The sequence below is a fragment of the Rhamphochromis longiceps genome, linkage group LG12 (genome assembly GCF_057381845.1).
Source record: "Rhamphochromis longiceps isolate RC_006_pf linkage group LG12, R_longiceps_female_GT1.1, whole genome shotgun sequence".
NCBI classification, from domain to species: Eukaryota; Metazoa; Chordata; class Actinopteri; order Cichliformes; family Cichlidae; genus Rhamphochromis; species Rhamphochromis longiceps.
Window position 1 is genome coordinate 11337147 of NC_140568.1, and position 18180 is coordinate 11355326.

The 18180-nt window shown below is 42.8% G+C and overlaps 1 protein-coding gene across 1 annotated transcript in view; it reads left to right on the forward strand.

The window, feature by feature from the left end:
* Window positions 1-18180, forward strand: part of LOC146656966 (glutathione hydrolase 5 proenzyme-like) — a 168223-nt gene that overhangs the window by 90852 nt on the left and 59191 nt on the right. The gene's annotated exons all lie outside the window — the stretch shown is intronic.

Consider the following 18180-nt stretch of genomic DNA (forward strand, 5'->3'; position numbering starts at 1 on the left):
TACTAATTATATTTCACAACCATATAAATCAGATACAGAATAAGGTTTAATGCTGCCAACTTATTTTCACATTTAAGATTTCTTTTTTTTTTTTTTTGGCCTGTCCCGTTTGGCTCTTTTGCCATCAGAATTGTTGTCTAAAGGCAAAGAAAGATGCCCAACGGATTTACTTTACCAAATTGACCATCCCAGCCTTGCCGTAATGGTCCATTTGATTCACCTTTTATTGTTTATTTTATTTTCACTTACTGAATACGGGACAGACTTGACTGGGGGAAAGAAGGGGAGAAAGAAAGAGGGAAAGAGAAACAGCTGAGAAGAGGGACGGGGGAGAAGGGCAAAAGACAAAAACCAACAGAACGGGCAGAGAAAAAAAAATGCATATATCAATCACCTGGATCACCTGCTGAGAAAGAAAAAAGAAAACAAGCAGAAGAGAACAAGAGTAATAGAATAAACAACATCACAATGATATATGGGAATATGACAGTAAATACTAAATATTAAACATTATTGTGCAGCACATAAGATCAACAGAACACAGTGTGCTTTGAGGTAGGAGCCAAAAAGGGTGTAGTTTGTGGGTGTGGATGAGGATGCTCTCAATGGCACAGTGATAGAAGGTCCTGAGGATGCGGGGGCTCATGCCGAATCTTTTCAGTCTCCTGAGAAAGAAGAGGCGCTGCTGCGCCTTCTTCACTGTTTTGTTTGTGTGTACTGACCACGTAAGATCCTCAGCCAGATGTACACCAAGGAACCGGAAGCTGCTCACTCTCTCCACAGCAGCGCCGTTGATGGTGATGGGGGTGTGTACTTCTCTGCACCTCCGGAAGTCCACTATCAACTCCTTTGTCTTTGCGACGTTGAGGGTGAGATGGTTGTCTTGACACCAGTGGGTCAGGGCGCTGACCTCCTCCCTGTAAGCCGTCTCATCACTGTTGGTGATAAGACCCACCACTGTAGTGTCGTCCGCAAACTTCACAATGATGTTGGAGCTGTTAGTGGCTGTGCAGTCGTAGGTGTAGAGTGAGTACAGAAGAGGGCTCAGTACACACCCCTGTGGAGCACCAGTGTTCAGTGTGATGGGGGATGAGGTGATGCTGCCCAGTCTGACCACCTGGCGTCTGTCAGACAGGAAGCTAAGGATCCAGCTGCAGAGGGAGCTACTCAGTCCTAGATCCTGCAGTTTCCTGTCTAGGGAACGAGGGAACGATGGTATTGAATGCTGAGCTGTAATCTACAAACAGCATTCTCACATACGTGTCTCTCTTCTCCAGGTGTGACAGGGCAGTATGTAGTGTCAGGGCTATGGCATCATCAGTGGACCTGTTGTGGCGGTATGCGAACTGTAGAGGGTCCAGTGAGTCGGGTAGTGCAGAGCGGATGAAGTCCCTGACCAGCTTCTTGAAGCATTTGCTCACGATGGGGGTCAGGGCTACAGGTCGCCAGTCGTTCAATGAGGAGATGGTGGAGGATTTGGGTACAGGGACGATGGTGGCCATTTTGAAGCAGGCTGGGACTACAGACAGAGAGAGGGAAAGGTTGAAGATGTGCGTGAACACTCCAGCCAGCTGAGCCGCGCATGACTTGAGGACGCGGCCGGGAATCCCGTCCGGACCAGTAGCTTTGCGTGCGTTCACCTTCCTGAAGCACTTCCGCACATCCTCCTCAGACACAGTGTGCGCACTGACGTCATCCGCGGTGCGCACATGGTGTTCATGGTGTTCGCTGTGTCGAATCTAGCGTAGAATACGTTTAGATCCTCACACAGAGAGGTCGTGGTCTGCGGTGTGCTGGTTTTCCCTCTAAAGTCCGTGATCGTGTTTAGTCCCTGCCACATACTCCGAGGGTTGTCAAACTGTTGCTCCACCCTGTCCCTGTACTCACGTTTGGCTGCTTTGATCGTCTTCCGGAGTTGGTAATGTGCGTGTTTGTAGTCCGATGTGTTCGCGGAGGCAAAGGTGGTGCTCCGTGCCGCGCGAACATCTCCGTTAATCCAGGGTTTTTGATTTGGGAAGGATTTAACTGTTCTGGATGGGATGACATCTTCTACGCATTTCCTGATAAATCCGCAGACTGAGTCTGTGTACTGAGCTTCCTGTTTCAGCTTCTGCCTGTAGGCGGGCAGGAGCAGGATGGAGCGGTGATCTGATTGGCCGAATGGGGCGCGGGGGAGGGCTTTGTACGCATCCCGGAAAGAGGTGTAGCAGTGGTCGAGTAGCCGGTTTCCACGTGTGTTGAAAAGGATGTGTTGATGGAGTTTTGGTGAGACTTTCTTCAGGTTTCCCTTATTAAAGTCTCCGGCTGTGATAAACGCTGCCTCTGGGTGTGCGGTTTCCTCGCTGCTGATCGCGCTGTACAGTTCCCTGAGTGCTCGGTCAGTGTCGGCTTGTGGGGGAATGTAAACAGCCGTAATAATCACTGCTGTAAATTCCCTCGGTAGCCAGAATGGCCGGCACTTAATCATCAGGTACTCCAGGTCCCCAACAGCCCTTTTGAATGTCTTCCTAATTCTGAGGTCTCAAGGTTGGCAAGTATGGCCACAACACCTCACTTTTTTGCCATATGTATCGCAAACCACGTCTCAGCTGTTTGTGGAGGTAAAATACGTCTGCACAATTACGCTCAGCCATTGTTGTGAGTGCGCACGCCAAGGGGCTGCGAGACATTTATACAGCCGTATTTCGCACATGACTATGAAAGGCGGAAGAGGAAGTAGTTCCTTTGAATGTAGACAATCCGAATGTTATAGTTTCTTTCCACTGTGTTCCTGTTAATGATAAACTACAAATTTACCCTAAATTACTAAAATATCGATATTTTAATGTGAGAATCGATTCTAGAACATAAATGATTGGTATCGGAGGAATCGATATTTCAGGATCGATCCGCACATCACTACTCGTAGCCGAAAACTAGCTTTACTTTGTTGTCTGGGTCAACTTTGCTAGTGAGAGACAGAGAGAGGCGATGAAAGGCTGCTGCAACGGAACTTATTGTTTCAGAGGAAAACACAAACACAGTGTACAGTCGAGTCTTAATAGCTTACTTACAGCGGGGCTCGTCAGGCACTCTTTTTGGCTGCAGTGGTTGTTATTATTATATTTACATGCTTCCATCTCCTGCTTCTGGTCGGTGACAACTTGTACTGATCGGCTCTCCTTTTTCTCCCTCCCTCGCGCTCACGGGCGCATAACGGGTATGGCAGTCCATTCTCCCTGCAGCACGGACTACACTGCTCATGAGGATACATTCTTTAGAGCTATGCCTTTAACACTCTGCCTATTGCCTTCATATTAAATCATTAAAAAAAATTTCTTCATGTCATTATGGGGGCCGCAAATAGAGATGACATGAGCCGCCAGATTGACACACAGGTATTAGAGCCTCTTAATCCGCGTTTTGTTTAGGTTTCCTTCAGTGTGGAATTACCAAAAATAGAGAGAGCATAGCCTAATATATGAAACGGGAAAACACCGCCGTGTAATCCATTTATTTCAACAAAGCAACTGTATTCTGAATACTACCCTTTTAAACGGTAACTAACGGAATACAGTTACTCATATTTTGTATTTTAGATACGTAACGGCAGTACATGTATTCCATTACTCCCAAACACTGGTGATTGGATGCATCAGTGAGGGTGATGGTACGATTACTGGGCTGTGATTGACTCCTTTGGTATGTGGTACAAGCAGGATCTTTTGCAATTTGACAAAGAATTGATTGTAGGAGGACCAGAAAACCTGTGACACCTGTTTCACTCCAGGAGGTTGCTGAGGACATTGTGGAAGACTATAAATACCTTGGAATACACACAAAAAATAAACTGGAATGCACTCTATAGAACGGGCCAGTTGTCATTTCTATTTTTGGAGGTGGGTGAGGTCTTGGTCTTCATACAAGAAAGTAATAAGTTCCAATAGTGACCAATAGGAAACCACCATACTCCCATTGAAAATGGGGTACACAAGATTTATTTTTCCTCCAAAGAAGACTAGTGGCTGAAGACACAGTTCTGGCTGGTTCAGATAATATTGATGTAAATATTAAGCCTCCACCAGGGACCTCTCACAGTTCAAAGACCCTAGACAGCACCTTCCCCCGTGACAGCCATTGGGACTGGCTGTGATACAAAACAGCTGTGTGGTCAGAGCCCATTTCATCGCACAGTGCCGAAAAAAATACGGGTTTTTACAGATAGTGTTTTGATGTAGTTGATTGAGGCAATGACATGGTAAAATAAATTGTAAATGGCCTGTATTTATATAGCGCTTTACTAGTCCCTAAGGACCCCAAAGCGCTTTACATATCCAGTCATCCACCCATTCACACACACATTCACACACTTCAGTAATTACATCGCTCAGGTCAGGACTCAGCTGTCTAGATGCCAGTGCTTCGCAGTGTATCATGCAGTGCGTCCACTGCACATTTGGGGAGATGCGCTTGATGAGCGGTTGCAGCCCTCCTCATTTCCCACCCATAGCATGCGCCCTGTCTGTGCAGATCCCCACACAGTCTTCCCATTTTCAGCTCTGCCTCTTTCAAGTAAGATTATATGATTGTAAAAAGCTCTTCTGCAGTAGCTCTGTCAGGAACTTGTTTGTAGAAAAGTAATTCCTCCCTCATCTCCATCAATGAATCTGAAATACGTTATCAGGAAGGGCGTAGATTTGGCATGGATGGAAGGGACATGTCCCCACCAATATCCAGCAATTATTGAATTGTCCCCACCAATAATTTGATCTCTTTGAGTAAAGAAAAACAAACCCGATAGAAAGAAAAAAAACCGATCTGTCAACGTCTCATTCACCCAGTGGTGCAGAAAGAGTTAAATTACGTTCTCTACTGGAGTCCTACGTCATGTGACAAATATGGCCAATATGATTGGCTGTGCCTTTCAGGGAGCTCTGTTTAGTTTTAGCAGCGGCAAGCCTGCGCTATGAGGAGGACGGCAGCAAAGAGGAAGAACCTGGATATAACAAAGTATTTTTCAAAGAAACCTGTCAGTCACTTAAAGTCAAGTTCACTCATAAAATGTGTCCATCTTAATAACGTTACAGGCTATGCTAGGCTTTGGCCCACATCAGTCTAAAATTGTATGTAACCATGAATAACGTGTTTTGGAAACTAACTGCACAACAGGCAGCACTATTAGTTCTCTCAGTCTCCCAGAGTAACATTTCTAATTTGGATTGAAACTGTCAGAGAAAACGGCAGCGTCGAGCAAGCCAGGATATTAGTTTACAGAGGCTGTTAAAATTATGTCTAACGTTAAAATGTTGGTGACACAATAATTTCATCTTAATGGCATTGACATATTCATAGGGTTAATTTTTGAGACAAAATATCATGAGGTAGTCATGATTTTGCAAATATTCCACCTTGTAGTGCAGTTTGCAAAAATTGTTTTAAAAATGCACTCAGCCTACAAACATTACTGATGAGTCAAGATCTGCACAAATTGACAGAAACACTGAAGCAGCTACACATTTTATTCTTATTGTCATGTATGTCCTGTTTGTTAGGTGATAGAGAGCAATGGTGATACAAGATCACAGGTGAAATTGGATGATGACTTGGTGGTTCATTACTGTATTTGAAGCACATGTGTGACTGCATGTACACTCAACAAAAATATAAACGCAACACCTTTGTTACTGCTCCCATTCCCCATGGGATGGACGTAGAGACCTAAAATTCATTCCAGATACACAATATAACCATCCCTCCCAAACAGTGGTCACAAATCAGTCCAAATGTGTGGTAGTGGGCACATCTGCTATATATTGAGATAATCCATCCCACCTCACAGGTGTGCCACATCAGGATGCTGATCTGACATCATGAGTAGTGCACAGGTGTACCTCAGACTGCCCACAACAAAAGGCCACCCTGGAATGTGCAGTTTTGTCTCACAGCAAAATGCCACAGATGCCACAAGCAATGAGGGAGCGTGCAATTGGCATGCTGACAGCAGGAATGTCAACCAGATCTGTCGCCCGTGCATTGAATGTTCATTTCTCAACCATAAGCTGTCTCCACAGGCGTTTCAGAGAATATGGCAGCACATCCAACCGGCCTCACAACCGCAGACCTCGTGTAACTACACCAGCCCAGGACCTCCACATCCAGCAGGTTCACCTCCAAGATCGTCTGAGACCAGCCACCCAGACAGCTGCTGGAACAATTGGTTTGCACAACCAAACAATTTCTGCACAAACTGTCAGAAACCGTCTCAGGGACGCTCAACTGCATGCCCGTCGTCCTCATCGGGGTCTTGACCTGACTCCAGCTCGTCGCCGTAACAGACTTTTGTGGGCAAATGCTCACATTCGATGGCGTCTGGCACGTTGGAGAGGTGTGCGCTTCACGGATGAATCATGGTTCACATTGTTCAGGGCAGATGGCAGCTGAGAATGTCCCAGTTCTTGCATGGCCAGCATACTCACCGGACATGTCACCCATTGAGCATGTTCGGGATGTGCTTGACCGGCGTATACGACAGCGTGTACCAGTTCCCACGAATATCCAACAACCTCGCACAGCCATTGAAGTGGAGTGGACCAACATTCCACAGGCCACAATTGACAATCTGATAGACTCCATGCGACGATGTGTTGCACTGCATGAGGCAAATGGTGGTCACACCAGATACTGACCGGTTCTGGGTCCCCAGACCCCCAATAGCGCAAAAAACTGCACATTCCAGGGTGGCCTTTTGTTGTGGGCAGTCTGAGGTACACCTGTGCACTACTCATGATGTCAGATCAGCATCCTGATGTGGCACACCTGTGAGGTGGGATGGATTATCTCAATATGGCAGATGTGCCCACTACCACACATTTGGACTGATTTGTGACCACTGTTTGGGAGGGATGGTTATATTGTGTATCTGGAATGAATTTTAGGTCTCTACGTCCATCCCATGGGGAATGGGAGCAGTAACAAAGGTGTTGCGTTTATATTTTTGTTCAGTGTATTTGGAATGTCTCACTGTTATTTATCAGGTGACAGAGGCAGCTCTGCCATGTTGCAGCTCGGACAGAGGTGAAGAGGCGAGGTCGCAGGTGACTGACTGATGATTTGGTGCTATAGATTAACTAGTATTTATTATCATGACAGTTGTTAGGCTGCTGATGTAAATTGTTTCATTAGTGTATATTTGACAAAGAATCTGAATTGACATGTCTCACTTTTTATATGGCACGAATCTATGTGTTATTTTATCAGGTGGCAATATGTCCTAGTGCAGTCAGAGGGGAAGAGCCAAAGCCAAAGGTGAGGCACATCAAGCACAGTAATAATTTTAATCTGAGGATAAAACGCATGTACTGAGGCTGAAAGAAGCTTCAGTGCTCTCAGAAGACTAAAAAGATAGCTAAGGTTAACAATGACTCAAATGAGATTAAACAATGTTGCTGTATGCCATGTCCACCAGGAGAGACTGGACAGTATAGATGTAAAACAAATATGCCAGCAGTTTATCTCAGTTAACGAGAGGAGAAGGCATGTGTGTGGCCCCTTCACATAGTGGACATTGAGTTGTTGTGTGGGGCACCAGTAGTCCATGTCTGTTGCTGTAACAGTTGTTCATGTTTAGAATAGAAAATCTCAGCTCACTGATTTGATTGGGGCAGTAGTGCCTAAACTGTTGCATAATTTTGCTGAGAGATCTTATACTTTGTGGTAATCTGAGATGAGTATTTTTATGGACAAAAACCACCAGGTCATTCAGTGTTCCCTTAGTGCTATAAGATGTCATGGTTGGTTGTGTGGCAGGCAAGCAGAAATGGTGGACCCAAAATTGCAGGACTCTTGGAGACAGGAATAAACTGAAAACGCAGCTTTATTGCTGGAGGAATGATTCACAAAATAAAACTTACAAAAGCAAAGAAAAACTCTAAACCGAGGTGCTGGAGGACAGGACATTACAAACACACAGCAAGTTGAGGGTACGACACAACGGGGAGCACAAGAAAACACAGGGCTTAAATACACAGGGGAGTAATTAGGAAATGGGCAACAGGAGGGAGACACAGCTGGGAGAAATTAGGCTAACGAGACAGGAGAAAGGTAAAACTGAACACATTGACATGAGACATGAACTTTCAGAATAAAACAGGAAACTAACAGACACAGAGACCCAGAACGGACACTGAACTTGGCAGGCAGACTCACGAGCAGACACAGTGACACCAAGGACAGACAGAGGGAACACAGGCAGGCATGAAACAAACACACTAACACATAGCAACCCTAAACAAAAGACAAGGCAGAATAAACAAGAATATAGAAGAATATAAAGAAACACAAAACACCAAGTCCTCAGACTCAGGACCATGACATAAGAGATGTTGGTGTACTATAACTGAACTAATGTTGTTAAGTCCTTAAAGTCATATTCTTTTATTGTCATGACTGTATTCGAAGCTATTTTTATTTTTGTATGATACCTGATTTATATGGAATATGACTGAAGTAAACTAAAGTCTAAAATACTTAGTCAGTCATTTGTCTAATAGTAATTTAACATTATATAATTCACATATAAAACTATGAATTGTAATTTTAAATGGTTTAAAAGCATGTAGAATAGCATATGTAGGCAAGTATATTTCTCCTTTTTTTTTTTTTTTAATCAAGAAGCAAAGACAAAAAGGAAAAAAAATAAGAAACAGGGCAGGGTTCGATGGCTGAATCATCTGTCCCCACCAATGCCAAAACCAAATCTACGCCCTTGGTTATCAGTAAGCAGTCTTTGTGACTGTCAGTGGCTTGATCCATCTGCAGAGAAAAGCGGCTGTCACGCACCATTGTTCGATAGTGAAATATGTACCTTTAATCTTGAAACTAGAGAAAAACTAGATAATTTTCACTTGTTTCATTGCAGATTATTTTCACTTAATACAAGATGTTTTACCTTGAAATAAGTGAAAAAATCTACCAATGAAACAAGTGAAAAATATCTAGATTTTCTTTTGTTTCAAGATTCACTGTCTTGAAATAAGTTCATATATCTTACTGGAATGTTGCTTTGTAGCTGATTTTGTCTTATTTTAAGTGTAATGAGATATTTTGACTAGAAACAAGACAAATATACTTGGTAAGATTTTGAGTTTTTGCAGTGTACTCTTAAAGGTACGACCAAAAATTCCACATTTCTTTCTCTTCCTCTTTCACTTCCTCTTTCTCTTTCTCCAGTAGAGTCATCTTAAGCCTATTCAGCACTGCTATTCAGCACATATAGCCAGACAGAGAGTCCATATGTCACTTGCTGAGCTTTAAATTAACTTTTCTCTTATATGACGGTTGTCGGTTCGAGTTGTGACAAGGAGCTGTTTGCTTTGATTTTTCCAAGTAATATCAGTCTTTAGTACACGGCTCTAAACACACACATATGCAACAGTCCTTTCTACACTGGCCACAGTCATCAATGGTATTTAGATTTAATTTTAGCATTAAATACATTTTAGATGTCTTAATGCAGCGGTCCCCAACCTTTTTTGCGCCACGGACCGGTTTATGCCCGACAATATTTTCACGGGCTGGCCTTTAAGGTGTCGCGGATAAATACAACAAAATAAAACTAGTACCGGTACCGAAAAAAAGAAGATTTATTCATAACACACGTGAAAAGACCCAGGAAAACCGAGTTAACGATAAAAACGATAACAAAATAACGCTGAAAACCGATAAAAACCCTGAAAACCATACATATCATACCTGAGCCTCAACTCTCGCGGCCCGGTACCAAACGACTCACGGACTGGTACCGGTCCGAGGCCCGGGGGTTGGGGACCGCTGTCTTAATGCTTTGTCCCAATTTTTGGTAAACTTTGTTGTTCTGATAAAAATCTAAATAAAGATTGAAGTGAAATTCTTGGTCACCATCAGCATTTATGACTGTCCAATTTGACTAAAAGTCAATGGCACCTATTTTGTTGTTGAAGTTTAGGAATATATAGGAAGATATATTGATTTGTGTTTTTCAAAAACAATAACATTTCTCTGTTTTGCTATGTATATATTGTCGTTGCACTATTTCAACTGAAAATTGGGGTATAAATTATGTGATCACTGAATTCTCTTTTCAGTGTACCCAACCTTTTCAGACACATTGTCGAAACAAGAGTTTATGTATCCACTGTGTGTGGATAAACAATCTTTACTGGGATGATCTGATATCCTCGTGTTGGTGTTGTTCCCAGACCATCATGAAAATGTTGTTCCAGGTTCAACATTGCAAGTGACCAATCACATTGTTGTGACGTTATTCTTTTGCGCGCCAAGCCATTCGTGCATTTATGAAATTCCAATGTTGCAAGGACAATATCAATTCTGCTTACTGTTTATTAAAGGGTTAGGGTTAGGGTCCGTTGATCGGCGGACAGAGGCGGTTTCACGCAGCTTAAGTACAGTTTTTTGTTTTACGCCGGTTTTTCCCGAAGTCGCAAAAGTATGACGTCACAACATTCTGATTGGTCACTTGCAATGTTGATCCTGGAACAACATTTAGTATGATGATCTGGGAACAACACCAACACGAGGATATCAGATCAACCATCTTTACTGAGCTCACTTTTACAGTAGAAACCTATAAGAAATTGTAGAAAGCACTCAGAGCCAGTGTGCAGTGCGAGGAAGAGGACCCAAGATGCACACAGTGGACGTTGGCAGGAACTGTTTATTTAGGCTCTTGCACAGTCTTCAAAAAAAAACAAAAAAAAAACCTGCAAATGCAGAGGGGGAAGTGAAAAGCAAAGTGAAGAGCAATCAGAGGAAGTGGCGGTAGCTAGAAAAAAGAACTCCCAGCAGATCTGAATCACATGATATGCCAAAGGGAAGTAAAACGTCAAGCAAAGCATAAGCGCCAGTTAATAATATTAGGTATAATAGTGAACAGCGTACCAATTTAGATGTCTAGACAGTATTTAGCCATAAAAGGCGTCAGTGTAACAAAACAACCTGAAGAGCCGGTTGGGAGCCAAAAGAGCCAGTTCTCTAAAAAGAGCCGGAAATCCCATCACTATTGCCCACTCATTAAACCTCTGATTCAGGAAGAACTATGAGTCATTAAGTAATAACCTCCAGCTTGCACTTGAGACGTCTTGATGCATGCTCAATCACCCATCAGTTTTGAAAATATTTTTGTGATTTTGTTGTCAGCAGATTCAACTATGTAAAGAAAAAAGTATTTAATAAGAATATTTGATTCATTCTGATCTGGAATGTCTTATTTTTGTGTTCCCTTTATTTATTTGAGCAGTGTAATATAACTCAGTGTTGTAAAGCTTCTTACTTTAATTACCCTTTTCCTCACTGTGCTTGTTTCCTTTTTTACTTTCTCAACACTGGGACAAATTCCAGAGCGAATCTCTGGAATTTGTCCCTTAATTTAACTCACCTGGGACACATTATATAAGGACTGCACTCACTTTCAGCCCAATCTTTTCACTCCCACATGGGGCAGCAGCTGAGGTGAGTTTGATTTGGTCTTCTGCGTTTGAACTAGGGATGGACCGATCTGATATTGCATATCGGTATCGATCCAATACTGGACTAAATTACTGGGTCGGATATCGGAGAGAAATAAAAAAAAATGTAATTCAATCCATTAAATATCACAAAAGCTCCTCACAAAACTTGCGACATGGCGTAACCCAGCTCATGACCTTAACTGCTAAGGCTTAGCACATCGGAGCAGTATGTGTCACGTGATAGAGCGGCATGCGAGACCTGTCAGCAGTCTGGATGAGCATTTGGAGCCTCGCTGCCAAACCGGCATTTCATCTCTGAGAAAGGTCTCCCAGAGAAGTAAAGCAAGTGTGTAAGTTCATCTCTAAATGTTTGCGAAGCATTCCCACGTTAAGCTTAACAACCGATATATGGAGCGACTGCCTCTTCTTATCTCCCCCTCCCTCTCCTGTTACTACTTCAATCATGAAACTGATCAATGATCAGCTGATCGGCTTTTCTGTCGCAAGTCCCGTCTCCCTTGTTTGTTTATCGCCCACTTTGCGCCAGAAAGAGAAAACGGCACGGTCCAGCAGCACGTTTAAGCTTGTTAAGCTGTTGTTAGAATGTATTTAATATTACTTTCTACACCAGGATCCTTTTCTATGTAGCTGACAGCTGGTAACTGTGCAGGGGCGGGTCTAGCAAAGTTTTGCCAGGGGGGCAGGTAGGGCATTAACAGGGAAAGAGGGGCACAGAGACATACTTTTCTTTCTTATTTTCATTTCAAACGTTTAGCTATTAATTGCGATTAATCGCAATTACTTGATGGTAAAATGGCCTGTATTTATATAGCGCTTTACTAGTCCCTAAGGACCCCAAAGCGCTTTACATATCCAGTCATCCACCCATTCACGCACACATTCACACACTGGTGATGGCAAGCTACATTGTAGCCACAGCCACCCTGGGGCGCACTGACAGAGGCGAGGCTGCCGGACACTGGCGCCACCGGGCCCTCTGACCACCACCAGTAGGCAACGGGTGAAGTGTCTTGCCCAAGGACACAACGACCGAGACTGTCCAAGCCGGGGCTCGAACCGGCAACCTTCCGATTACAAGCCGAACTCCCAACTCTTGAGCCACGATCGCAATTACACTGGCTGCAATTACACTTTTTCAGCTTTATATTTAATCTTGTAATAAACATTTATGCAATATAATGAAGTAAATGGAGAATAAACAAAGAATGTATGCTTAAATTTAAAGAGAATTTGAATAGTTTTTTTCAGTCTTTTAGCACAGGTTCTCCGGTGAAATGCAACTTCTTAAAAAACCTATATACTAATAGGTAAGTATACACTGATATATATATAAGTGCAATCAAACAATTAAAAATTCCCCAAGAGTGACAGAGAGAGAGTGTCAATGTTTACAGAGTTTTTTGTTAACATGAATATTCAAGATGTTCAATAAACGTGTTAAGTACGCATATTCCCCCTATTTCGGGTCACTTTTGCTGGTCCAAGTCCGGATAAATGAGTAGGGTTGGAATTGTGACATAAAAAAAAACAATAATTGCTAAAATAAATTTCATTTGTCATTCTAAATAAATTCTAAATGCATTTAGGACGTTTTTTACTCTCTCTTCGACAATGTTATTTCTCTCTCCAACAACGTAGGTTACAATTACATTAGCATGACCAGTTATGCAAATTGGGTGATGACGTTATTTTAGGACAGCCAATAGCGATTTTTCCTTACTGACGAGTTGGCAACACTGGCCCGGCCCATGCAGCAGTATATTAATGACTACCCTCGTATTGTGGATGGATTATCTCTGTGGTTCTCCTGACTGATGTTTGGTCCGTTTACAGCATCCTGCCATGCGATTGCATTTGCCCCTAACCACTGGGAACCCTCACATGAACTTTTATCGAGTGGAAAAAGCCCTCCGTTCGTTACTCTGTCACTCTGTAAAATCTGAACATTCTTGTCTAAGATTTAACATGTCATAAATGGCATGTCATTTATGACTCAGACTGTTGTTTTCTCTGTGACCCGTTATCATGCAGGGAAGGAGCAGTTCTTGCTAGTGATAGATAAGAGCTGAACAAGCAGTTTCACTCCGTACCAGGAAGAGAAGCCTCTCCTGGCACACACACACACACATCCACATTCCAATGTCATGAACGAACACACCTACTGTTGTATAAATAAAGACCAGAGCAGGAGCAGAGCGCAAGTCCCTGAGCTCCCACTTTCGGGTGCGAGCGCTCTGTGACTGCCCTTGCAAGTAAAAACTGCAGCGTGTGTGTCTCCACTCTCTGACTCTCAGCTGAAGAAGTGTCTTTAGAACACACTTGTCTCTATTCAGTTTAAGTCAATTCTTTTTAACTCTCCACAAAAGTTTCTCCAGCCTTTTATCATGTTGTTGTCTTGTATTTCTCCAAACTACGAGGTAATCTATGTAGACTCTGGTGCCTTTCAGCCCTTTGATCAAGGATTCCATTGCCCTGTGGAAGATTTCTGGTGCTGATTTAATTCCAAATGGGAACCTCAAGAAACAATGCCCAAATGGTATATTGAAGCTAGTGTACCTGCTGCTTTCTGGGTCTAGCCTCAGCTGCCAAAATCTGTGTGACGCATCCAGTTTGCTAAAAAAAAAAAAAACGTAGCTCCTGCCATTTAACTCATTATTTCCTCTCTTGGGGAACTGATAATGCTCTGGGTTTTTTTTTTAAATATTATTTAATATTTTTTTCATTTGGATCTTTGGGATCAAGGCAGACTCTTACTAGAGTTCTCCCAGACTCGTTCACTGACACCCATTTGAGTCTCTTTCAAGCTCTTTTTTTTTTTTTTTTTTTTTTTTTTTCCAAAACCTGCCCGTAGTGGAGCAGGCACTTTCCTTGGGGAATGCACCACAGGTACGGCATCATCCTTGAGCTGGATTTTGTAGGTGTAAGGTAAAATTCCATGTCCTTTGAAGACTGAAGGAAATTTACTGATAATGTCTGAACTTCCTTCATTCTCTTGGTGTTCCAGTCTTTTGACTTGTTTGGCTACTTTTATGTCATCAGTAATAATCTGATATATCCTCTTTACTAGTCCTAAGTCCTCAGATGTTTTATCTCCTAAAAGTGACTCGTCCATCAAGCACAATGATGAACAAAATGTTATGCTGTTTGCCTTTTGCCGTCACTTTAAGTCTGTAACCACCTTTTGTTTGTATTGGCTGGTTATTGTAGGCCTTCAGCGGTGTGACTTTTTCTATAAATCTTCTAGGCTTCCTAGTTAATGCCTTGAAATCCTTCTCATTGATCAAATTAGCTTTGGCCCCTGTGTCAATTTTAAATGTTACCAGTGTCCTATTGACTAACAGTGGAGCAGTCTATCTATCATCTGTGACTGAACCAACACTTTGGCCAGTGTTAATTCTTGAAGACTGTGCACTGACATCGTCATGTGACACCATCTTAATGAAAAATGTTTCACTTAGATCATCACTGTCATCTGTGTCTTCCTGCACAGTGTGTACTTTTTGTCCCTTCTTCTTGGAGAGACGTAATGGTTTTGTCCTTTACATTTTGCACATTTTTTTTTTCCATATGCGGGACATTGTTTTGGTCGGTTTCTCTCCACATCTCTTGCAAGTGAACATTTTATTGTCATGTTTTGTTTTTGTTGTCATTGGTTTTGAATTTACCCCATGGCTTTCTTTTAATCTACACTACGTTCACTTCCTCATTTTCTTGTTGATCTGCTCCTTGAATAGGCTTTCTAAAAGTCAGTACATGTTGCGGTGCTAGCTTACTGACTTGACTGATCCTTAAAGCATTTTCTAGCATGCGTTCTGTTTCCCTCAACAGTTTTTCTGAGCTTCTTCTCATTAGTTCCAAACACTATTTCATCTCCTATCATAGTCTCTGCGATCACCAAAATTACAGGACGGAGCTTTAATCAGAAAAGTATCAAATGACTCACCCTGGTGTTGTAAGCATGAGCGAAAGACGTATCGCTCGTACATTTTTCCTTTGACAGACAGTACTCGTCAAATTTCTTCATGACTTCATCAAAGTTATCTTTGTCCTTGGGCTGAGCAAACACAAGTGATGTAGACCTCTATTGCTTCTGTGCCGGTGATGGTGAGCAGCATGGCTATTTTTTCTTTCATCTGCCCGGCGATCCACTCCAACAGCCGCAATATACAGTTTGAACTGCTGTTTGAAAGTCCTCCAACTTGCAACCACATTTCCAGTCAGTTTCAACGGACTTGGCAGTTTTATTGTATCCATCTTGTTGTGTTTGCTTCTTATTCTTCACCCAAATCCTGGTACTACGTAATGTTCTTATTCCTCCCCACATAGCAAAATTGGTATGGCTCGGATCTGGCCCACACAATGTGCTTACACATGGCCCACATACCGCAAAGAATGAAGGCCCTTTGGTGGCCCAGATCTGGTTTGCCAGAGGTAATCAACACATGGGCCAGCACAAGACCAGTTGCAGACACACTGCTGGCCCTGTGCTGGCTCAGAACCGTTTCAGCTCTGGCCCCCAGATGTCAGCCTAATATGTACCTTACCTTACCTCGAGCCAGGGATCGAACCATTACGCTTCCGATCAGTAGGTGACCTGCTCTACCTCCTGAGCTACAGCCACCCAGCGATAAACCTGAGTAAACCCTCACTAGATTTTGGATAAAGTGTACACTCACAAACCTGCATTGAAACATTGGCTAAGATAGCAGTATAGTATTGCAACTTTTGGGTCTTCTAACTTCCATCATTGCCAAACCTGGCCCACATCTGGTTGACATACACCCAGCCATGACACCAGTCAGTCAGAAGTGCCAGCTTGATGCCAGATCCAGGTCAGACCTGTTTTCTATGAACCTGGGCCACATAAACCAAACCACAATCGGGCCAGATGTGGCATGCCATCACATAAATGGTGCCATCTATGCCAGGCCTCGCCCACATCTGGATGACATACCACTTACCATGCCAGAAGTCAGCCAGCGGTGCTGGCTTGATACCAGATCTGGGCCACACCTGTCTGCTATGTGGGTCTATGAATAAACTGGTGAAATCAAAAAATGTGACTCTCACAGTGCACCCGGTGCTCTCCAGATGAGAGAAGGCCCAATGCACTGTGTTCAGTTTTGCTCAACAGAATCATTTGTTTCAATGTTTTTGCTCAGGAGGAACACTCATACTGGAGGACTTGGCCTCTTATAAAGTCGCATTGACTGTGTTATGGCCCTAGCAGGGCCTCCTCCTGAAGGTGCCTGTGTGGGCGAGTCCTTCAATCTCTTCTGCCTGAGGTGCCACCTTTCTCTTTTACACAGCTGACTCACATCAGTAATTAAAGGGATTTAAGCTCAGGGACAGGTGAGCTCTTGGCCTGTTTTTTTTTTTTTTGTTTGTTTTTTTTGGGCGTCGTTCCAGACCGTACTCCATACCAGTTGGTGGCGGTAATGCACCTTTCACTTGTTTGCCAACCGCCAATATAACTGTAAGAAAGAAAGAAAGAAAGCTCTTGGCCAGAGTGCCATGTGAATGGTTACAGCTAGTGAGCTGTGTGTTTGATGGTTGCTGCTAGTGAGCTGTGGGTGTTCTGTTGCCACTAACAAGCTGTGCGTTTGGGGTGTTTGCAGCTAGTGAGCTGCTCTCTCTTTTTGATTTACGTTTTACTTTATTGACCAACGCTTGAGATTTGTTTGTTTCCTTAAATGGTGATAGCGGCTTGTCCGTCTCTTTTAGTTGAGCTACTTTAATAAAACTCTTTACTTTAACCATTTTGCCTCTGTCTTTTCACCAATTTTCAAGTGGTGTAACAATTGACAGAAATGAGTAGCAAACTTTCTAAAAGCCCAAAGCTCAACCACTAGAAGCTCTGCCCTGGGGTTCCACCAAGAGGAGGACCCAGGGCAGACCCAGAACATGCTGGAGAGATTATGGCTGTGTCCCAATTCAGGGTCTGCAGCCTTAAAGTACACAGCCTTAACGGTCCTCAAGGGCCGCGTACTCAAAGACCGCTAAGGCCGGAAGTGCGAGTCGTGTAGGCTTGTGAAAAGGGACGGTCTAGCCTCCGTCGCGCTGCCCAGGTTGCCTAGCAACCATGACACTAACCGCTGGAAATGTTTCATACAGCTTTGTTTGACATAAATGAAGGAGAACATATTTTGTATATTTGTTTCTACATGAGCTCTGTGTGATTTGTTTAGTATCTGAGGCTGAGACCACGGGACTCTAAAACGTGATTGTTGGGCTTCATCTCTGTACTGAACAGTCATTTTAAGTTTAGTTAGTAAATAACAATTAGCTAATGTTGTTCATGAGGCTAAAGTCATCTCACTTTGGTAATGTAAATATAATATGGCCAATATTATAGTTATTATATTAATCATTATTAGTCATTACAGCAGTGAGTTTGAACTCAGTGTCAAATACTGAGTTTCAGTAAAGATTCAAGTTGCATTTATTTATATGTCCTATTACCTTAAATCTTCACTCAAAGACAAGTATCTGTGACAGTGTATCTGTAGATGTATTATATATAAGAGACATATTGTTCTTTTAATATGTTGGCATTACTAAATTTGGCTCAATGCTTACATATGTGGAAAAAGAAAATGTTCGAGCTGTGATAACTGTTTCTGATAGAATGAAGAGTCGACTGATATATTAAATATTCCTTTATTGGGTGAGAAAA